The sequence below is a fragment of the Amblyomma americanum genome, chromosome 3 (assembly GCF_052857255.1).
Source record: "Amblyomma americanum isolate KBUSLIRL-KWMA chromosome 3, ASM5285725v1, whole genome shotgun sequence".
Taxonomy (NCBI): domain Eukaryota; kingdom Metazoa; phylum Arthropoda; class Arachnida; order Ixodida; family Ixodidae; genus Amblyomma; species Amblyomma americanum.
In genome coordinates this window covers 220,221,583-220,227,787 of record NC_135499.1, presented here as the reverse complement: position 1 = coordinate 220,227,787, position 6,205 = coordinate 220,221,583, and positions in this window count along the sequence as shown.

Here is a 6,205-nt window from a genome sequence, read left to right as displayed (position 1 = left end):
GCGGCGTTGCTGCTTTTGTGTGGCGCGCTCTCCCCCTTCCCACCGCCGGTCCGGCCCGTCAGCGCACACAATGCGCTTCTCACCCTAATTTCAGTGCACAAGAGCAATCATAGGCCACCCACTCTATTTTCGCTCTTCCATTTACGTTGCCGCCGTTTTCAGTTTTCGAACCGTTCTAGCGGCTCCACAACTTTGTTCTCCTCTTCTTTCGCATGCGATACATGGTCAGCAGCATGTGCGCCTGGTTTCGTTTCGGACCGGCCTGCGCGGTCATCTGCCGCGCCCCGCCCCGCCCCTTTCTGTCCCTTGTCCCCCTTGCGACCTTTAGTTCTTTCCTTTGTTCGAGTGCTTCTCTGACAATGGCGTGGAGAGACAAAGCGTCGGCATAGATGGCATTTTAATCGGAGAATGAGGTCGTGGTGATATGGGCTCTCAGAGGGCTCCTGTTGCGGGCTGAGGACGACCGATAATGGTTGAAGAACCCTCTTCGGCAGCATTTTGGCTGCACAGTAGTGCCGCTGAACGAGTTCTGGAAAACGGACTCGGCGCGCACGCGTAAAGAAACCTAAAACAGCTCCCGTTACAGTTGTTATTTACAGCGTAAAATGTATCCACGTGGCTCCCAATTCGGTGGCAAGCGATCCACCTTCCTGTTTATGTAACTTTGCAAAACTCGAAATTAGAGCTTGTTTTTAATTCTGAAACAAGTGCAATTGTAGCCGCGCTGCTAACGTTCATACTGTAGGCGCATTGTGGAGAGGGGGAACACAGTGATCTTTTCGTTATATCGAACTCATCGTGCAGCAGAGAGACATTGTTACAGCGGCATTTGGATGAAAGCGCAAAATACTTGAACATCTGCACTCCAGCTCCGCGAAAGAGCTTAAAACCAACGTTCAAGCGAATGGATGTTCGCCAGCGACAGTGTGACATCAATTTTGTCCTAGTACAGAAAAAAATAAATACAAGCAAGGTCTACTGAACAATTCAGGAAAGTCCTCGTGCATACGCGCGGCTTTCAACGACGCACTGTTATTTGCCGTAACTGTGCTACGCCCACTATATTGAATTAGCGGGGACTGACTCACGTGAGGCTACGGGAGTTTGGCATGCGATTGCATACAGAGGCCTAAGAGGGAAGAGCATTCCCCGTCCCTTCATGGCGCACTGCTTTACTGCCCAAATGTGTCGTTTTTTCGGGCGCCTAGTATAGCACACATTGAATAATGTTTGTCTTCAGTCGCTCATCCCTACAATTCCTACTTTATCGTTTCTTATTACGAGAGCGTCCCTTTCCTCTCAGATCAGAACACTGGGTACTTGAGCTGATCATGACGGAACCGTGTTTAAGTCCATAGATATCGGGAGTTTGAATGTGATGGTCATCTCCCCTGTTATCACCGTGTGCTCGGGGACCTTCGTCTAAACTATAGCTGGCATGAATCGACAGCGCAGCCCTGGCGGGGCCTTCAGCCTCGCGCGATTATAAAAAGTGTAGGAGAGATATAGTTTCTCCTTATAACGTATTACGCGCAGTTCGCAATCATTACACTCCGAATAATCCAGTCTAAAGCATACTCTCTAATCGGGACCACAAAAAACTCAGAAAAGCGACTTCGACATTAACGATTGTTTGCAAGATTATATTTATCGCTCGAACCGGCAGGAGACAAGACAGCTTGGCGGGAAATTAAAAAGTACGCAACATGTATACCCGACAGACAGCAACGCCCAATCCGAGCTGCGTGCGGGCTCTTTGGGGTGGGCCGCGAAGTCTCTTGCTCCAATTCCCATTGCTGGCAGCAGCGCCGCGGGACTCATATTTTGTCTTCTCTTCTTCCACTTAGGAAGGGGGACAAGTGACGCGTCCGCAGCGCTATGCCCGCGTAATTGCAGCGCGAAGCGGGTCGCGAAGGAAAGAAAAGACCCACCTCGCACACAGCAGCACTGCCTGAGCGTGAATGTCTACTCCTCGCGTGCGCGGCCAACGCGCGTCTTTGCCTTGCTTTATTTCGCTTTCGTTTCTTTATTCCCTTCCCGTCTGCCGCCGCCGCTGCGGCCACGTTTTCCTGCTGAGGCGAGCGTTTGCTCAGCCGTGTGTCTCGCTGATCTGCCGCCGTCCGCGGCTTTTTTTGCGTCCTATCCGCCGTCCCCTTTGTTCTTCGTGCTACATCGTTCACTCTCTAACCTGCATACACGCTTTCACTTACAGAGTACTGATCTGGCTCGCTTACGAAACCCTTGTCTGAAGGAAATACGCAGATAGTCGGAAGCAGAGAAAGGCGGCTCCGTGGGCAGCGATATCTTTCTGGGAGATCTCATCGTAACGCCCTCCTTGGCTGCGGACCGTCTCGTTCCGTATTTCGCTCCTTTTATCGATACCCCCTCTCTGGCTGAAGTCGAAATCGATGCGGATATATTTTCCTGGGGCCGTTCGTGTTTCAACGCTTTCTCACGAACGAGGGCGGGCTAAGCCGATAAACGCCGGAGGTGGCGCCTACAACAGGTAACAAGCGGGGGGGTGGGGGGGGGGGGGGTATAGAGGCCGCCATTCGCATTGTTTATATACAAGGCTCACGCATGACTCGTGCTTCTCAATGCTCCTCCGCGCGCTCCTACGCACACCCTCGCCCCGTTTTTGATAACCGTAGCGGCACCCATGTGGTAATAACGCTTCTTGATTACCAGCTGTTACTTTGTGGACCAAATACAGGCGTATACTAATCTCGCAAAAACGATCATTTTTTTTTTCTGAAAAAAGAAAACTACTAAAAGAACGCTATACTAAGGCACCCTATAGGCGCCGCAGAGTGTTAGCACCACCTCCACTCTGTGGTTCTCTCCTGGCTTCTGCCTGATAAATTGCGGCAGACCGTCCAGTGCAGATCGCGACGGTGACTGCCCTCAAAGACGCAGTTTTGGCCACCGGAGGTCATGAGGTTAGCAAACAGAGGAGATTGAAACCTCAGTTAAAATCTTTGTAACTGCAATGGAACTTCGGATGTTTTGAACAGAGGAGTATAGTTTCCATTGCCAACCGCAAGTATTCCACATTTTTAGTGATGGAAATCTATCCCAAGGCTTGCTACTTTCATGTTTAGAATGTGTCAGAGACTTGGACGCTCTCTGAACGCGCCCGGTTGGTCGCCGAGTACGCGGGCATGCGATACACTAAAGATGCGGCCGAATGGGAGAAACTTCGCTGACGTGCACGTCGTTTCCCGGCCTGCTCAACTCGGGCCCGGGCCGTCGAAAATGGCAGATCGCCAAGGCCCTTGACGCAGCCTCGTCCAGTGGTGTCCCGTAGTACTAGGGACCCACACGTTGCTCTTGTGGATAATAATGATGTTTTCAGCAACAACAAATCCCGGGCCATATACGCTTAGCGTGTACTCCACGGCTTCGTTTCTTCTAAAGGCACCTCTTAAGGCACTCTGGCCTCTCAAACCTCCTTATTTCAACTACACAACGCTGCTCTTCGATTATAGTTAGCGTCATAATAGTGCATGCTTGTTACGCTTAGGATCGAAAGAAGTGCACATATGTTTCGACGTTATGAACTGAATGTTTCTTTCGTTTACATAGAGGGAACTCCACAGACGTACGTGCTGCCTGAAGGCTCAAAAGCTCTGAGCAGCACAGCGGGAACGGACACTTATCTGTAAACTCCCAAAGGAACTTCCTATTCTGGCTGAAAGGTCTCAGAAGAAAAAGAAAGGTCGGAGATTTGAAAGGAAAGCTTGGGGAAGCAGTCGCAGAACGGAGAAACATTCCGCGCAATCGTGAGAGAGGATTGGCGGTTTCGGCTACAAAAGGGGAAAAAAAAAAAGAAAAACTGCACGGCGCAAGATCCCCGGGGCTTTGTGGCCGACTACTCGCTTCCTGGTTGCGTGGATCGAAACTGCGGGCCGGGCAATTACAAAATCCGGGCCCGCATAGCACCGTGAGCGTCGGCAACTGCCTGTGGGCTCTCCGCGCCAGATCTGGCGAAGCCCTCAACTTTGAATCGCTGTATACGGCGGGGGTGCCTAAGCGAATCAACGATAATACCGTACGCAGGGCTATTCACGCCCCGCAGTGGCCCGCAAGCCATCGCCAAAAAAAAAGAAAGCCCCCCCCCCCCCCCCCCCCCCACCCCGACTTTCCGTCTTCGCAGCAATAAATAAAAGCAATAGGAAAAGCGTCAGGCCTTCTCGGTCGGACGGGTTGCCTATAGATTAAATCTCGTAACCGAAAACACAAGCAGGGATTGCTCGTATTCACAAAACGTAGTCAAACACAAACAAGAACGAATTAAATTCGAGGTAAACGGGGTTGCGATGTGCCTCAAAAATAGTGACAGTGAAACTTTAAAACAAAGTCAAATCAGACAAGGCGGTAAACCGCATTCCCAAACACGTTGTACTCGTAAACTGCACAAAAAAAAAAGCATACAACCCCCAAAAGACATAGGGCTAAAGGAAGCTGATGCCATCCGGTGGCGGTAAACCGCCTTCTGAAACGCATTGAACATGACACCTGCACAATAAAAAGGTATACGACCTCAAAGGACAAAAGAAGCTGATGCCATCGGATTCACAGATTCCATATTGTTGATACCAAAGTATCACAGCGCTATACTCGCGACACCCATGCAGGATGGAAGCAACACAAGTCGTCCTGGGCACCCGTTACAGCAGTGGGCGATCTGCTCAGGAAAACGGGTCGGCGCCACACTGTACGCCTATAAAGTATCTAATTCCATCCCTTTGAGGCCTCCATGTTCCAACGTCAGATGAAAACAAAGCAGGGAAGAGAAATCCTCACTAGGCGAGTAGTTGCAGAAGACCAGATATCATAGCAGAGAAATTCACGCCCCTACCCAGAACTTTGGACTGAGGATAAAAAGCGAACGCTTAGAGCAGATTACCGCCCAGGGCTATTCACACGTTTTCCGAAAAACAATAGTAAAGTTCAATATGGCAGTCGCGAGCAAAGTGATTGACAAAGCGAGTTGCAAACATGAGGTGAGGCTAAAATCGTAACTATAGCTGAAACCTTTAGCTGTCATCATCATCAGCCTGACTGCGCGCACTGCAGGGCAAAGGCCCCTCTCATGTCGTTTCCCATCACGTATCCACAGGAGAACAGCTAAGATGTTTTCCCGGTGGTTATGGCGCTCGGCTGCTGCATTTGGTTCCAGCCGAAATGAAAAAAAAAATGTTCGTGCGCTGTGTGATGTCATAGCGCGTTGAAGAACCCCCATCTGACAAAAACAGTTCGCAGCCGTTCACTAGGACGACACTCTTTCCCGTTCCCTCCTCCATTCCTTGCGCCACGGTGCGATCCAAGCTCTGCGAGCCACGTGACAGGAAGCCGGCGCAAGGGGCTGCGAGTCCGACAGAGGAGAGCAGTCTGTCGTGATAAAATTTCGAACAGAAGATTATCAATAAATACAGCAACCAGAAGACATAGCGCTATGTGTATACGGTGAAAGGTAGCCGCAACGTCATATGTTAACTTTTACTGCACATCTGTGCATTTATGGCACGGTCCGTGGCGTTCACAGACAAGCGCCTTTGTTGATCGATTGACCATCCATTATGTGGAAATCCTGATTCTTGAAAACCAACATGCAGCATGTTGAAAATTTGCAGTTCATTGCGGGAAGTTTGATTATTACTCAATGACCAATTAGGCAAATATGAGCATGTAATCGAAACCTAGGTGACAGGAATACTTGTGCGGGAGGGATCTCTAATGATATCTCATTGTACTCTTAAGGGTAGGTTAAGCGTTATATTGTTACGGTACGCAGTCGCCAAGCGAAGACGACGTTGTTGTGTCGCTGAGTAGTCGACGAAGACGCTGCCGCTAGTGCTTGTGTGCTTACTAAGAAGAAGTGCTTGTGTGACCCGTTTCGTGGTGTGTCTTCTGTGTACGGCGTATACCGTTTCTGCTGCTGAACTAACCTCGTAATATTATGGCGGTGAAAGAAATAACAGCGCCCGTGTCGGCGCAGTGATATATACGCAGATAGGACCCCCATTAAGGGACCCATTAAAGCTATCGCGTCAAATATTCTTGAGCAACGTGGAAATTCGGGCTTGTTGGTTCATATTTCAGCTTGTTGGTTCATATAAAGTTATAAGGAAAGTTATCTGAAGAAGACCAGAATAGCCAGCATGGTCTTCTTCAGATTTCAGTAGCGGAAAGTTTGCTCAGA